The sequence below is a fragment of the Mercenaria mercenaria genome, chromosome 4 (assembly GCF_021730395.1).
Source record: "Mercenaria mercenaria strain notata chromosome 4, MADL_Memer_1, whole genome shotgun sequence".
Classification (NCBI taxonomy): domain Eukaryota; kingdom Metazoa; phylum Mollusca; class Bivalvia; order Venerida; family Veneridae; genus Mercenaria; species Mercenaria mercenaria.
In genome coordinates this window covers 94,981,179-94,998,216 of record NC_069364.1, presented here as the reverse complement: position 1 = coordinate 94,998,216, position 17,038 = coordinate 94,981,179, and positions in this window count along the sequence as shown.

The following is a 17,038-nucleotide window of genomic DNA, read 5'->3' as shown; positions in this document are numbered from 1 at the left end:
TGTTATTTGTTTTGAAATGTCATGACGTCTTTCCTGTTTACGGACGTTGGTTTCCCGCGCTTTGTTTAATACACTGCCATAAGATATAGTTCTAAAAAGAAAGCCGTTGGATTGATTTTATTTTTATTATTATTTCTTGAAATCGGTATGCAAGAAAAAGATTCTGTCACTGGTTATAGGTGCAGATGGAAATATCCGGCTCTCGGATAACTGTTTAGGCGGTAACTCGGTAGGAACCTCGTTACCGCCTAAACAGTTACCCTCGAAAGGTTAAGCACAGAAATTTGCGGCGAAATTTCCTCCGGGATACCATTTAGCAGATTACATTACATCATCTCCTCGGTCAACAGTGTCTTCTTCTATTCTTCTGGTGAATATCTCTCATCATATTCAATGGTTCAAGAGTCAATAATTGATTTATTGCATCAACTTTCCCTTTTAGGCTGAATGGTAGGAACTAAAATTTGATAGACTGAAACTTTTTAATTTACATATTCAACATATTTAATAAGTATCAGGACACAGGTTTTGAGTCAACAAATAAAAAAAAAAAACATTTTACATTAACAAAATTTCAAAGAATCACATATTACATGCTTCTTCAAAATGATTTCGCCATTTGTGCAAGGTTGCTAAAATTCATTAATCAATCATTATCAGTCATTATGTTTTTCGTTTAGTGAGTGCGGAATTAATAGAAAGAAAACGTAATTTTTATCAGAGGAAAATTAGAACGTGAGTTTGAAAGCTGCACAATTCGCAAATGCTCTACTTTTGACACAATCGAATCTTTAATACAATCTTCGAGAAGATCGTTTTAACCTTTACCTTGCTATATTTTTTTTAAAATGGACTGGTCCATCATTCAGTTTGGGCAATACCACTTATTACTCGAAATTACACTGAAAATTTACTGACTGAATAGCGAACAGTGCAGACTATGATAAGCTTGCACAGACGTGCAGGCTGATGATGGTCTGCACTGGTCGCAAAGGCAGCATTACTTGCTGCCGGCAGGCTAAAGGTTAACGCATCGAATGCAGGACAGCAATAACACAGCAGCCTCGGTTTGAGCGAAATTGATCAAGAGGGTAATGCTAAGTACAACACACCTAACCCTATCCGGCATCGACCCAGTAAAAACTTAACAACTACTTAATCAATGTAGGACTAATACGAAGGCATAGTGTAAAATAAATGTAAGTTAAAAAAATAAAAATAATCTTCCAAGTTCTTTGTTAAATGATATGTTAATAAAAACTAACATTTTTATATTGATAGATAATTATTTGCGATCACTGACCAGGAGATCGGCTGCAAAAACATGCACCATGCAATTGATATAAACTATGTAGTATATTGGCAGTTGAATAGTGAGTTAGACTAAATTTTCCATTAGACGAAATGAACACACTGATTTGATGATAACAAAATGAATGAGAAAGTGCTGTAATAGACATTGTTGATTACAAAATACTGTATGGTTGACACATTTCAAGCCAGGCAGTAACTGCTATACTCTTAAGTTGGCGTTATTTTAGTTACATAGTTTAAATTTATTGGGCAATGTCAGAAATATACATGTACTTTGACCGACAAACACAGCCAACCGAAACTCGTACGATTTTATTCAGACCATTGTTAAATTCATGTACCTGCTGATGATTTCCTTCAACAGCCCGTGTGTGTCAACTGTGGCTTTATTGAGCAAATTTTACACAGGTACATGAGTTTGTCGACATACGAGCATATTTTCAGAGATTTTCTGACAAATAATTAATTTTTGATAATGCCGAGGTTAAAATGCTAAGAGGGCGCCCAAGTTTAGGCTATGGTCGAATGTAGGCGAACGCAAGAACAAGTCGCTAGACATTTTAACGTCTCTCGTTCGACAATACTGCATCTTGTTCGACGTGTCAGAGACACGGGAACGCTTGTCGATAGGCCCGTGTGTAACGTCAGAACAGCAGGACAATTACATAAGTCAACGCCATTTGCATGACAGATTTGTGACGGCTGAATACACGTCACGTTTAGTGGTAGGTAACCGTGGACGGCCTATAAGTCGACATACAGTGAGAAATCTGCTGAGAAAACGGCAATTTTACAGGCGCAGGCTCTACCGCGGTCTAGCTGTTACGCTACGTCACCGTCACGAACGTGTAATTTAGACCAGCAACCATCGCGGTCGGCGTTGGTAGAACTTGGTGTTTAGTGATGAGTCATGTTTCAAACGGACGTATCCATGTATACAGACGACGGCGTGAACGCTACGCTAGAAATTGCACATTGCAGTAAATTCCTTATGGCGGGGGCGAAGTAATCCTGTGGGCAGCCAGCTCTTCGTGTGCCAGGGTGATATCGACCAGATATTAAATCCTGTGGTTGTCCTTATATTCCCTCAACGTCAAGGCTTGGTTTTTTAGCATAACAACGCTCGACCTCACGTTGCACGTGTAACCAGAAACCTTTTACAGACGAGCAACATTGACATTTTGTCTTGGCCGGCGTGCTCCCCGGACTGCAAACCGATTGGACACGCCTGTGATTACCTTGGACGGCGGTTACATCAACGTCAATCGCAGCCTGCCAACGTCCAGGAACTGATAGCAGCGCTCCACTAGGAGCGGGCCAGAATCCCACGGTATCTGGTACGAAACTGGTGCGACGTCTTCCTGCTTTCGTTGCCAGTAGAGGTGGCCAAACACGCGCTACTGATTGTGTCAGTGAAATTCCTCTGGCCAGTCTTCTGCATAATGCTACCATGACATGCTGTCTAATTAACCATCAATTCTTTTAAATCATCAGATTTGCGATGGGAATTGTTCTTTTTTAATTTTGAATCACGTTTAACAAAATGTTGTAAAATGAGTTTGAATGAGGCGTTTCTTTTTCTCGTCAATGGTGTAATTTAATACGGGGTTATCTATGATTTTTATGGGTAATATGTAATTTTGTAAATTCTTTAGTACAGACTTATCATGACTTTTACTGTCTAAAAATATCATTACTTAAATAATCATTAGTTGCCATGTTAGTAGATAAAGAACGATGTTGGAATAATCCTTTTTCTGGTATATCATTTTCCATATGTCTGAAGTAAAAAGTTTATAATTTATTCCTAAATTTATTATGGTCGATGAGTATTTTCTAATAATATCATGTACATTTAATTTAGCTAAGTGCGGAGCGAACAAGAGGCACAGTCTTGTTAAACCAGCTGTGCCACCTTCAGCAGACACATAGGTTTTCATTTGTTTACCCAGATCTGTTTGAAAATGGAAACACTTTCCAGTCCCATTTTGCTGTTTATAATTGTTATATATCAGAAAGAGGATTATGAAATCGTAGTTTTATTTCCAATCTACCACCAACAACTGCCATATAAATACGATGCTTGGTGCAAACTTTCCTTCCAAAAAACGATATTGCGAAAAATATTGCTACACACTGTTTGATAAATTAGTCTACATGTAGTAGACCTCTGTTGACAAAAATAAACCATATCAAAACTAGGAAGAATATCGAACAGGAAAAGCCACGTTCTAAAAGCCAAACCTGTTTGCAAGTCTGAAGTACAAGATGATCCATAGTGTATATTGTATCTGAATCGTATTGAAACTCCCAAATCGAGTAAAGCTTGTTTCGGATTCGGGGTTTATCCCAATCCATTGACATGTATTTATGTCGTAATCACTTCTTGATATGTTTAATGTATTTTGATAGAGTCAGCATTTATTTTTAAAGGTTCTAAGCTATTTGTGTTTATGTTAAACACATCGAAACACAGTTTCTATTTACAGTTGTTTGTATAACTATATGTGTGCATATATACATTTATCTGTATGCTATGAATGTTTTATATATGTTATATATTATAATTTCTAATTATAGTGCAAATGTAATAAATGGTACTAGTATGCATCTCTGCCAATTATCAGATATAGCCGTACCATCATTTCTCTAAGAAAATATTTAATTGGCTCCTATAAAATTGATTAAAAGAAAGTACAAAATTTGTCTTTATTCATCATTCATCAGTCTAGTGGCTAGTCGACTCTATAGTTTTCGTCAATAACATCAGTATTTTTGTCTTTCTGTCTGTATGCCTTATTTTCTATTCAGGTATGAAAGATTGTAATCAAACCAGATGAAAAACTCTACAAAAGTGATAATAATTAGACATTAAACATACAAACTGTTTATACTAGAAATATAGACTTGTAGAGAACAACACGAAGAAGCTTACACTCATACTTGCTGGAAAAAAGAAAAACGCAATTCTTTGCAAATTGACTTATATTGAAAACTAATAATCGTCTTCACTACTTACTGACTTACGTAGAAAAAAAACAGAATTCACAACATTGTCTATTTTCTGAAAACTACATGTAACAACTGTGTAATACTTTTATTTGGTTAATGCTAATGTCTATGGCATTGTTTTGGTTATCCGCTCAGTTTCCTGACTTGTCTTTGAACGTGATTTACTCTCAGACTGACTTAATTAAATATCCTTCACTTGTCAAAACGTTACCACGTAATCCCGCAATAAGCAAAAAGACACGGACTAAATCAATTGTTTCTCATTTGTATGGACAAAGGACAGACGTAAATATTAGCGTCGAGATAATTTCGAGTTTAGGAGTACATGAAACTATCACTTATGGTATAGATATTCCATACAAGTAGAACATAAATCATTTCTACTGCTTTTATTAAATTAAACGAATTTCAGACCAGCACAGTAGCAACAGGATTACAATTCTGCCATGACTTAAGTATTTCAATTTAATACACTCTGTTCCAGTTTACCACTGTCCATTTATTATACGTCAACATAATATATTTTCAATTTAGAATTCAATATTCTTGAAAGGTTTGAAAGAGGGCTGGCATTTTAAGATTATATTATTTTAGCAAAAACATATTTTACAAAATAGTAAACCCATTCCCATTAACTACAATTAGTTAACTATTTAATATTTTCAAATTTGAACTCGCGTTAACATCCATAAAATTCTTGAAACGGGGCTGGTATTTCAAGATTAGAAAATATTGTAATTCTTGATTTTGTTACAGCAAAGTTCAGAATGAATTCTCAAGTCCTAGATTATGCTGTGTCCTAGGATATACTATGTCCTAGAGTGTACTGTTTCATAGAATATACTGTGTCCTAGAGTGTACTGTTTCATAGAATATACTGTGTCCTAGAATATACTGTGTCCTAGAATATGCTGTGTCCTAGAATATACTGTGTCCTAGAGTATACTGTGTCCTAGAATATACTGTGTCCTAGAGTATACTATGTCCTAGAGTATACTGTGTCCTAGAGTATACTGTGTCCTAGAATATACTGTGTCATAGAATATACTGTGTCCTAGAGTACACTGTGTCCTAGAATATACTGTGTCCTAGAGTATACTGTGTCCTAGAGTATACTGCGTCCTAGAATATGCTGTGATGTCCTAGACAGATCCTTTAATAGTACAATTAAAATTCCTACCTTGTCATAGATTGTTTCTTTGAAATGATAAACTTTCAAAGGAAGTATTTTAACACTTTCGTTGTAAAGATATTATCACATTGAAGGTTTGTATTGATGTCTGACATTTGGTTTGGCACGGACAGTACATACTGGGTATACATAGTCATTTAAGATGCCAACATTACTGGTTAGACTGACAACTGATAATATATCTAATATGTATACACTATTACATCTATCCACAAGTTTATTTCCATGACTCTGGAGACTAAATTTTCATATCTCTTTACATTGAATGGTTTCCATTTTTCTCATTTAGCTCCATTTGTAGTATTAGATATCATTCACTTTATAAGAAGTCAATCCATTTTATTAGTATATAAAATAAGACAGATGGATCAGTAATCACGCTCGGCTCGACATACAGTCTACCAAAATAATTTCTAGAATCCAGATGGTATTACATGTCAGTCACTGCGTTTAATATCCTAATGCAGAATCAGAATATTATACCGGAAAGAAGCTGACGATTTTAAGAGTAAACAAATTTCAAATTTAAATCATTGATACACTTTTTGTTCTGTTCGTGGATATTTTTGTTACCTTGAATATATGTTGAGGGGATAGTTTAACATTAAATTCGTAGTCAAAACTTTGTTTACTAGAATCTTTTGAAGAAACCCCGTTTTTTACTATGACAACATTAACTAAATTTCTATGTAAACATTTTGTACTTAATCTGTTAATACATAGTGCATGTAAATAAAAACAAATCATTTTGCTGTCCTATGCGTTCTTCAGAGGCATGCTTTTTGATTCAATACATCAAGCTAAGCGACGTATGATTTTTATTGAGTCGGTATGACACTAAACTCAACTCTAACGAAAACAATACACAGCATTCATGAGGAGTTACTTTTGCAAGAAATTTTTATTACATATTCACAAAATTTTATTTCAATCAAAGTCTGCGTGACATTAACAATAGCGGATAGCTCCTTGTCACACCAAAGTTTTTTAATCTGTGTAGCTTTAATTTGGAAAATATATTAGTGACTATCCTCTTTTCTTAAGCCATTGTGCATTTTCACTTAAAGGCATCGCTCTCCATTGATTAACATATACTTAAGAAAAAGTCTTCTGGTTTGACAAAAAAGTACCAACAAAAATGTTCAATGCTGAAATTGATCCGAAACCTTGCATTTGTCTAATGAATGTGCTCATGCTCACTTCATATAGATGACATATACCAAATTCCGTTTGTATTGGACTACAACTGAAGGAGGAGCAGAGTAAGAGGGTACATTTGTAGTTTTTTATTATTGCTATTTCTATAACTGGGGCATAACTCAAATAATAATCAGAAATGGAGGTTAGGAAGGCATGCGCATGTCCACTTGATTTTGATGATGCCTATTAAGTTTCATTGGAATCAGATGAAATCTGTAGGAGGAATAAAATTCACAAATTACATTTCCACTTGATATTAATGATGTATACCAAGTGTCTTTTGAATTTCATGAAAACTGTAGGAGGAACTGAGTACACCAAAAAGGACGGACGGATGGACATTTCAAACGTTTTATGCCTCCAGGGTCTGCGACACCGGGAACAAAGGAACGACATACGTTTTCCTTTCAAAGAAACATACATAAAGCTGATAAATTAGTGAAGTCGATATTCATTCGAAAAATGGCATCATAAAATATATGCTCTGTGAATCATAAGCGCTTCTTTCGCGCATTGCTTTATTGAATATAGTCGTCAGTTGCGTAAAATAATCATTATCCAAGGTAAAATGTATATTTTTATACTGTTTCCATTTTAAAATATACTAGGACCGTGCAAAGAGCGCTATTTGCAGTTGAGTTTTTATATCAATAATTATTGTTAAATGTGGAAATAATTGGAGACAACCTTTACACAACGTCTATTTCGAGGTCTCTTTATGAAATACTGTCGGTATGTTTACGTATTATTTAGTTCGTAGATACTTAATACTATCGGCGAGAAGTGAATCAATACCTAAAGTCTCGGAGAGTTTATTAAATTCATTTATGTTGTGTATTCGCATCATGCTTACCATTTTTATTATAAAAGTCGAACTGAACATCCAAAGAAAAACATCATTCTTGCGTGTTAACTTCCCGTATCGTTTGTCGTTAATGTTAATATTTTAATTTTATTTTCGTAAGGGATATTTATCAACTTTTAAACCTGGTAAACAAAGAAACTGATGTCTTCTAAATATTATTTTGAAACTGGCATAATATCGCGGTCACAAAGGAATATGGCAAGGCTCTGCAGTTTCCATTTACAACTCCCTGACAATTTCCTATTATCGAAAATGTGAATAAACCTAGTCTTAATCCAATACCAACAGAATATAAGCCTACAAAAGGAGAAAATATTTAGGACATTTTTCACAAGCACAGCTTCGTTTTAATTTGTATTATTTTCAATAATCAACTGATGTAAGAGTTCACACGGGATATTGACATTGCACTTTTTCCGTTATTAACAATTTTCTGAATATATCCTTGTTAATAAATGAGGTCCGTAGTAAGAGGCTAAATTTGACATAGGAAAATGAAAAAGGCGTTGGTTTGTGTTTTTTAGTGTAATTTGAACGCCAATGGCATTCACTTGTGCTACTTTGCGTCAATGAGGGAAAGAGTTGGAAGGGTGTTCCTCTGCTTTAGGCAGGCCGGGGTCTCCTGAGCAAAAAAAAGGTAACAGGTTATGAACTAATACAGCCTTATGCATTGTTTAAACTTAAAGGTTTTGTTCCTAAGAATAAGAAAAATTGACGTAGGCGACGAGGTACATATTCTATTCCGTTTTCATTCATGTGTTAGCATTGCCATAAAGTAGTATTCTATGAATAGATCAAAATAAATCGATGAATGTGCTTTGGAATCCAAAGCTCTGGTCATTATTTTCAGCTTATCATTTATAACGTTTACGGCTTTAAAGGCTTACATATTAGTTTACTAGTGATTTTTGCATTCTGTTCGTAAGAATATTTGACTATTCAGATAAACTTTGATTAAGTTGCTGCCATTATACCAACATAGTTTGTGCGTACGTGCGTGTGTTCGCGTGCGTGTCTGTGTGTTTCATATAATAAGAATATTGTTAAACAAGAGTAGCGTGTCCGTATTTTGTGTAAACAACTTTTGACGATTTCCTAAGAAGATTCATGTTGCATTTAATTTTTTTAATTTGAAATATCATTTTGGTCTTACGCTGTTAACGCAACAGTTATATCCATTGAAACATTTTCAACAGACTACTGCTCGAGACCTGTGTTCTATTGCGTTTCAATTTGCGGCTTAATGTTTGTTTGTTTAAGGGGTTTATGTTTTACTTTTTTGCATGACTATATGACCTGTACTAAGACAACTTTCGTGTTATTGGTACTGTTTGGTTTCTCAGCTCGAACATTTCGGCCTGGGTGGTTCCAATACTCCAGCTTTCATAGCTTTGGGTATTGTATAATCACCCCATGGATATGGTGCCTGCTTTTTAATTTTGTCTTTTGGCAGTTCCTGTGATATGCAGGCTCCATAACCTCAGATCCTCTTTCTAAATTCCAGCTTGTTTAGTTCTGCTAATTGTTTTCTCGTTTAGGGCAAAACCATAAAATTTTATTTGGGGACCATACGCCGCTTCTCATGGAATTACATGCAAGAGTATCATTGAAGGTTCCATGTGCACCGCCGTATGAACACATCTGCGGAAGACTCTAAATTATTTTTGTACTTGTAGCATGTGTAAATGTTGAGTTCTGCTCAACCCGGGGCTAGAGGGCGTGGACGGTAGCATGCATTTCCACTACCGTCCATGAACAGGCTCAATCAAACCGAGCCTGCAACATTTTCGTTTTTGTCGTGTTGAGCGACCTGTGGAGTTTCCACTTTTTTCTATTTTAATGATAATAGCATATGGTTTTACATGTTTCACTTGTAAATTGGTCCAAATGTCTTACGTCATTTTTATTATTCTCTCCAAGTCTTAAAATCATTTGATATTGAACCGATTACATTATTCAGCTTAGATTAAATACAAATACAAATAATGCCATTTATATAGCGCAAAAATTATAAAATATTCTATTGCGCTTTACAATTACATAATACAAATTTGAAATTTATACATTCAAAATATGAACAGGATTCTAGTACTTAGATTTAGAGATTTAGATATGTATAAATACTACTTTATACCACTACTGATATTTTGTATTTTAACAAGAGTACACTCTCATTGTTCATGAAGGATATATAAACATGTCTATTGCTTTTAGTATGTAACAATTAAGATTTATTACTTAAAGGAATCAAGTTGTATTGAATATTACTCTTTAATAGTAGGAACGTGATGTAAATAAGAAACTAAATGTGTTGAACGTAATTATAAAACATATTTTTGATTGAGACCTGTGCTCACTTTACAAGGCGACTGATACACAAGTGTATGTGTTACAGAAAACGTCAGTTAATTCTTAATGGAACTTCCGGACAATGCCAATGTCCTTTGTGACCACAATATTATGTAAATTTCAAAATTGCACTTTTCAGACGTACCAGATTGAATTTTGTTTTGCTACACTACTAAAACACGTTTTGTAAACTGTCGTGCCAGAAAATTAATAACGTTTTATTGCTCAAATAAATCATATTATTAGTTACACTGCTTGTTGGTGACAGGATACGGGATATACGCTGTCGAGGAAATCCATATCAGGCGAGAGACAAGCTGTGTAACGATTTTATCTTGCCGACTACTCTTTACTTACTTGCTGTAATCTAATATTTGTAAATTAACAAAGCGGCAGCCATTTGTTTTAATCAAAATTCATATCTGAAATGTACTAGCAGGATATGGAATATATCCTGTCTCCACGTGACGTCTATTGACCAATAGAAATGCAAGAAACTTGTAGGAGGCAAGATAAATACATGTCTTGACATTTAACTAAATAAACATTGAACACTGCGAAAATGATAAACATCGCTGGCTAAAATGATTTCACGTATTTCCAAAATTTTAACGGTTATCTAATCATTACTGAAGATAATTTTGACTTAACAGGATTTGAGGCCGGATAAATCATAAATGCAACAGGGCAGAAGCTTCAGTCTGTAGTTACTCTAGAAGATAATCCGAAACACAGCAGAGTCATATGTTAGACACCCTAAAGCAGGGTACTTATTGGATATAAGTTATCTAAGTCCATTACATTACTTCCGAACCACAGTTATCAGAAATTTTCCTAGAAGAAGTTGAAATAATATTTAGCAACGACAGTATTTTCGTTTAAGTTCTTTTTGCAAGTACTATAGCAACAAATAAGAGTAATAAACACGTATCATAATGGATTCCAGGATTATTGTCAAATATTATTAAAACAAGATAGTGCCAGTTACCATTACGATTATGGCACACGGCGCCTTTGTCCATCAGTCGACGGTGGACGTAACGTTTGACGTTTTTTGTTACTATTCATAGTAATGTATATGTATGTAATATTTTTAATAACTTTTGAATTAATAATTATGTTAATAAAAAAATTAATGGTATTTATTCATAAATTCTGCTGTATCAAACGACACTTAAATTAAGCTAAGAAGAATGAAACGAGTGGATCTCGTTTATTAAAGGCGACATTACAATCAGCTTATAGTATTTATTGAATCTAAAGGGTGTGTAGTAAATTCGTTCCTATTCGTTTTGTTACCCAAATAAACTGTATAGTGTCGAATGGATTTTGTTGACGTCTTGCATTGTTACTTTAAAGCCTGTTTAATATACAAGAATGTCATCAAATGCAATTTGGCATGTAGACAGTAAGCTAGATTTCACATTTAAAAGGAGTGCCAAGTTTGGATAATGCCATTTCGGATAAAATCAAGCTGTTGAATATTTAACAGGCTAGCTTTTCCATTTCGTAACTAATATAAGCTACTTTAGCCAGAACCATGAATTTATTTAAGTGACCAGTACATATAAACTGTATAATTCAGAGGATAGGGGCAGTGAAAATATTTGCCTTTTCAAAATTGAGTGATTTCAATATATATATGTTTTATAGACAAAGAATCCAGTTTTTATTCGGAAATTAATATATTTTTTATTCAATGTTCTAAAACTGACATGCGTTCTTGTTTAAATGTTTAAATTACAGCGGCACTTGCCTCCTCATTTGAAAATAAAACCTATGGTGAAAATAGGAACGAATTTTTTACACACCCTTTAGTACATTTGTAACAGCTTTGCACTGATATTGTATCTAGGTCATGAAGGATATTCACATTTCACGGTAATATCCATTAACAAATCCTTTGCGTTTTCCGTTGTTAAATTACATTGTTTCCGAAACTGTCAATGATAAACATACACAGAAATATCTGACAAAGGTGATTTTATAATACATATTATAGTTCAATTTGTTATTGTCAATGTCAGTTAGTCGATCGGTTTTTCAGATCAGTAAATATCCTATGTTGGGCGAAAGATGTTTCGATTTATGAGATAACGTATTTGAAACATCACTGCTGACGTGAAAACCGCATTTCGATAAATAATTTTTTATGTAATATTCGCCGTACTTCTACACAAATTTGTCGAAGTTATACGATGATAAAATTGACTTTTTTTTCTTTCATCTCGGTCAATATCAGACTCTTTTAAATTGATTGATTTATAAACTCGGCCGAATAAAGTGAAACAAGTTTTAATTTGTTCAGCAAACTAGGTTCATATCACTTTAACCTGGATTGTGATACCAAAACGGGAGACAGAAATGTATTTTAGTTGAAACTATGGCAGGTCTGTCGTTTAGTAAACGGATATTCATTCACTTGGTTGTGGAAAAGGGCATTTTACTTAGTTGTTGAAAAGGGCCTAATTGCAACATACCTTTGGCAGATTCATGATTCAGGTATTTTTTGCTTTGAAACTAATCACGACTATAAATCAAGGCAAAGGTTACATTCAGCAATCAACAGTTAAAAAAGAAAAACAAAAAATGGTCAACTGTTTGACATCGAAAGAAGAAATAAAAAGAAATAAACAATAAAAGAGCAATATATTCGCTATATTATGATGTCGTACTAATAGGTATTCAATTCCACAATTATCAGAGTTAATTCGTCTAAGCACTGAGAAAACCTAATTTATAAGAGGTCAATCCACTTTGTTAATTCCTGAAGTAAGACAGATATACCTTGTACTCACGAACTGGCCGACCTTCTGTCATCTCTGTAATTACATGATAACAGATAACAGTTCTTGGCTGTCAATGAAGCTCTAAAGCCTGTAAGACCCACAATACCCCTGTCTAATTATTACTATGTTGGCAATATTTTAAATCAGTATACTTGCCTTATATTGAAATGTATGTTTTTGTTTGTTTGTTTGTTTTTGTGGGTTTTTTCATGTTTTCAGGTAAAGGTTCGACGGCTTTTATGCACTATTCAGGTTAGGTAATGGTAGTCAGGGGTCAAAGAGTAAGTCTGGATTCTATTTTGGTTATAACTTGTTCTCAAGTAATACATTAACCTGAGTATTCCAAAAGCGAAAAGGCGTCAAAAAATGGCATCTCAATCACGTAATGCGATTTAGCCAATTGGATTAGCGTAGCTATTTAATAAAATGTTTGTCTTGGTGCACTTTTAAGATTGAGATAATACTGAGGTCATACAGGATATTGGCATTGTACTGCAAGTTCCATAATTCATTCACTAGCCTATGCTTCCGACACGTACATTAAGAGAAATGTGATAAACACGATAATATTGCTTTTGTGTAATAGTGCAACATTGAGTAATGTTATTCAACTCATATAAGCATCCTCCAGGGAGCTGTGATATTGTAAAAATAAATTTCAAACATCACAAACGTTTGCGTCCCAAACTCCTTATTACCTGAAGATAAATGCCGTATTTGGTCTGTATGATACTCGCAGACCTTCACTAACTGACATTATACTTCGTGAGAATCATCTCGTTTCACCTTAATTTGGGAAGTGATTTTCCCTAGGCAGGTTATGAAGAGGCGAAGTGGTACAAAGTGACAAGTAAATCAGTTCTTAAGACAGTATATATTATGTACAATGATTTTATTAATTTTTAATTGGGCGACATCAGGAGTAACTCATAGATATAAAAAGATACCTAAGTGGTATTTAATTATAGACTTTGAATAGACAACTGTTTTCATACTTCCTTTCTGTTTGTTGTGTAAGTTTTTATCGTATTGGTAAGTTAATTAACAACATGTGAAAGCTAAGCATAAAACGTTAATTCACCACATATTAATTAACAATTTCATGGATAGCTTTCACACACTGTTTGATACATTTCAGCTTGTATAAGCAAAGATGCCTTATGAAGAGCGGATGACTCGAGGATAGGCAATTCTTGGACTGTTCTACTTTGAAACGTCTTCTGGTCTGTTGCATCCAGCAATGGTGTTTCTAATTACGCTCTGTTGTCTGCAGAGACTAAGAGTATATTATAGCGAATGCAATTATTTGGGTTTGCATTGCATGTATTTTACCCGAGCATATTTGCGTTTACCTGTCGTGCATTTTGGCGGGTATAACTTTTATCTACACTCTCCTGTAACTTTGGAGCTGTCGTGATATTTACTGCTTACCATTGAACTGTTTTAACACCCAAATGATGTATTTGTAACTGACTGTTTCAAGATGCCACACTGTGTTCGTTAACTTGTATTGTTTTTCCTCTTTGTCTATATATGTATTACTTTGGCTAAGTATTTTGTGGATATATTATAATCGTGTATACGCTGCTACAGGGGACTGCGTTCGTCAACTCTTGCTATTCTTTTGGACATTTATCCTCTTGCTACCTCCTCTGTAGCCTAGTGGTAGAGCGCCCGCTTCAAGTGCGGGAGGTCGTGGGTTCAATCCCAGGTCGTTTCATACCAAAGATGTAAAAATTATATTCGTAGCTTCCTCGATTGGCGTTCAACATTAAGAAGATAATGCTAGGACAGGTCAACCCGGTGTCAGTATAATGTGACTGGGTAGGGTATAATGTCTACGGCGTAATATTCCAGTGAGGCAGCACTATAAAGTTGGGCATTGATCACTGATACAAATAGACACCGTCATTTATATAACTGAAATATTGTTTAAAAAAAGACGTTAAATCTGAACACACACACACACAGTGTCATCTATGAAGGATATATTTTGGATCTCCCTAGCCTTTTTCTTTTCATCTTTAACATTTTTATACATAGGGACGGCTGCAATTTTATGCATGCAAAATCATGAGCTTAAAATCTGGCATAAAAAAAATCATCCGCTTTTACTATATAATAAAGCAACTGTTTTGTTACGGGTGTCAAAAGGTTGAGTGCGGTACCTGCACTTCATGGATATCTATGGCTGTATCAGGTGTTTTCATTAAGTTTCAAATCAACATCAAAATTCCACAACCTCCTGTATCAAATACTTTTTGTTCACTATACGTTAATCAACAAAGTCTATCGGCGTATACCTTATTATTGCTTATGGATGTAGATGAGTAAAACATGTATATCTTTACAAAAAGGCATTCTACATAACATACGACTCATTATTATCGGAATTCATTATCAAACATATTATTGTTCACCCTAGTACCTGGATCAACTTTGAATAAGCAAAACTATTGAAAATAAGTAAATATAAAATCTAATCCATATTCTTTGTACCAAGTGGAAAGTTAATAATGTCACATTTTCAAATATAACGTGAATCACAATCTTAATGTGGAACGTATTTATGAATTTATTATCATAAATGATTTGTTACATAAATATATGTTCTAAACCAGCTTTCCTTTTCCATGTATTTCAATATACTATCAACAGCAACGTTCTGGAGAACAATTAAATTATTTCTCAAATTAATATTAGTGACGGGATTTTAACTGTGAATATGGCAGTATGCATATAGAGAAAAATCCTTGTGCCCTTTCGGGGTATATCTGATTTGGACCTGTCGATCGCCGGACGGTTCGTTCGTCCGTCTGACGGAAGAGGGAACGGTTTCCGCCCGATAACTTGAGATTTATTTGACCCAGAATATTCAAACTTTGAAGCATAATTGGGCGTACGTAGTAGATGAGGCTATTGTTTTGGGAGTCAATAGGTCAAAGGTAAAGCTCACAGTGGCCTAAACCTTGAAAACGGGTTCCGCTCAATAGCTTCAGAACCATTTGACCAAGAACATTCAAACTTGGCAGCATGATTGGGCTTATAAAGTAGATGCCCAAATTGGTTTGAGTAAGTCAAAGGTCAAGGTCACAGGGGCATGAACCTTGAATGGGTTCTACTTAATGACATTGAGAATCACAGACAGACTTAGTAAAGCATGATTGCAAGAAGAGTTGCGTCTATGTATTTCGGGGTATATAGTTATTAACGTCTAGTCACAGTCTGAACTGATAAGTTCCATTAGAACCGGTAACCCCATATACTCAGAATATAATTCATGGTCACACTACGCTTATGTTTTAGATGATCCTTTTCTTGGTCAGTAAGTCATTAGTCCACAATCACATGGGCCTGAACCTTGAAACAGGTTTGCGCTCAATAACTTGAGAACATTACCTCGTATCTTCGATTGATTGAGATGGCTATACGAAGAAATGATACGCTAATGTTTTTGCTATACTTAAGGACATCAGTGACAAGGGGCTTAAACTGTAAACCATCATGAGCACTGGTTTAACAAACCACTCTGTTACATTGATATCAATTTTGATTCTAGACCGTGTAAAGCTGAAAATATGCCATCGTTTTCTTGTTTGGTCCTTTTTTTTATTTGAGGATCGGTATTTCATAGTATCGATAACGGTTTAATTAACAAATGATTTTTGTATATATCGAGGCTGATTACGCTAACAAGTAACAATTTTTGTAAACATTAAATCCTGAACGGGTACGCTCAAAATGTTGCTAATGTATTATCGGTGGAATCAGTTTATATTGCATATTAATAATCTAATAAAAGGTAATCTTATTCATGGCCAACCTTAATTTTAAATTTTGTTCTTACCTATAACCCCAAATCTACTGGTCTATTTAACTAGATGCCATCAAAGTCTAAAATCTATTAGATCATATCACTGGAAATATTAACGCTTTATAAATAAACATCGATGTCGACAGCGCGGAGGTCCAGTAATTATGACGAGACCCTACGCACTGACATTGTTTTTGTTATAAGTTATGATAAAGAGCATTCACTAATACCTTACAATTATGTAACAATACAGTTTAAATTAACATACATTTATTGCATAATGTAAATAGTATAGTAACAAAAATCTAAAACCCATAACTCTGCAGAATATTTTCTGAAAGAACCAAACATGCACCATGTAAGGTTGGTACTGATCACTTTCAGGAGATTAGGCGTGCACAAGATTGCATATGCAGACTCTATGTATATAGTTTAGTAACAAAAAGCAAAGTGTCATAACTCTGCAGAATATTTATCTAAAAGAACGTAGCATGCACCATGCA